Source organism: Numida meleagris, chromosome 19 (genome assembly GCF_002078875.1).
Source record: "Numida meleagris isolate 19003 breed g44 Domestic line chromosome 19, NumMel1.0, whole genome shotgun sequence".
Classification (NCBI taxonomy): Eukaryota; Metazoa; Chordata; class Aves; order Galliformes; family Numididae; genus Numida; species Numida meleagris.
This window is the reverse complement of record NC_034427.1, coordinates 9342214-9343629: the sequence shown is the minus strand read 5'-3', so window position 1 is coordinate 9343629 and position 1416 is coordinate 9342214.

Here is a 1416-nt window from a genome sequence, read left to right as displayed (position 1 = left end):
CGTATGGGCTTTTCCTTGCTCTATCTGTTTGGGGTCAGGGTGCAGGGATCCTGAGTGTGTGACGTGGGCGCAGCGGTGTCTGAAAAGGTGGGGGGAGGGGTGCTCCATGTGTTGCATGGACACCGAGTTGCCTGTGTGAAGTTTGCTGGGATATTTCTGTGCTCCTGAGATGGGAATTGAGCACTGTGCAGCACAGCCCTGGCGTGGGGCAGGGTATGCCTAGGGAGCTCCGTGCACCTAGCTGTGTACGTGCTCGCCCTTCCGCCAGCGCTGGATGCTGCAGCAAAGTGCTCTTGTTGTTCCAGGTGAGTGCTTCCTGCGAGCACCTTCTTTGCAACCGTAGCTGCTTTTTTATGGGTGTTTATTTTTATTTCTTAACCACCAACAGCCAAATGCTGGAGGATCAGCTTCTTTATTTCTCGCTTTGAAGAGGGCAATGACAGCTCTGCCTCTGGACAACGCACTGAGTGGGAGAGGGATCCTGCGGAGCATCCTTCCCGTCCTGCCCTCTGACCCCATGGAAGCAAACCCACACAGCCTCCAGGAGAAGGCAGCTGGGGGTGAGTGCTGGGGATGTTTGGGAGCTGCAGGGGGATGGGGCACTGGGGCTCAGGGGAGTGGGGACTGGGAGTGCATTTAAAATTACATATTCTGTTGGGGAATGTTGGTTCTTTTGGGTTGAGCGTTTCCCCTTCGTGACTCAGCCTCTTCACGCGTCACTTCGCGGTGGGTATCGCGGGCTGTGTGTGATGCTCAGAGCTCCGTCCAGCACGAGTCCTGGTGCTGAGCAGCAGCCCTCCTGCAGGGCAGGCTCCCAACCCCCCGGGCTGTGCAGGGCTGCCCGCCCCATCCTCCTGCTCCCGTGGGCTGTGATTCTCCTTCGCTGGGAAATACCATGCGGAGCGGGCGCAGCTGCACGCGGCCCTGGTTTGGCTGCTTTGCAGTAAGGCCAAGTTGAGCTGTTATGTGCACCTTCCTCACTGTTGCACCTCGCAATGTGCTCCTCACCTGAGCTTCTCTCTTCGTTCCTGCCTCATCCCCGAAGCACCGCTCCCTCACTGTGCCCCGGGTGCCAGAGGTCCCATCTGTCCCCACGCAGAGCCCCGCCTCGGTGCAGGGTTCAGGTGCTCAGCCCCGTCCTGATGCACCCCAACCCCTGGCTTGTTTCCCCCCCCCCCCCCCACGTGAGTGACCCCAAACGGCGCAGATCGCTTTGAGATGGGGGAGGGTGTGTTGTTGGGGTCTTGCAAATGCTCGGTGGTGCCCGCGGTGCTTTCAGCTGCCGGAGCTGTGTCCGTGTGCCCGCATGTGTGTGTCAATGCCCCCCGTCCCGGGGACGCCCACCGCAGCCCCCCCAGCCCTGTGTGCGCTTCTCTGTGTCCCCAGCACTGCCTGCTGGGCACCTTTCCATTTTTC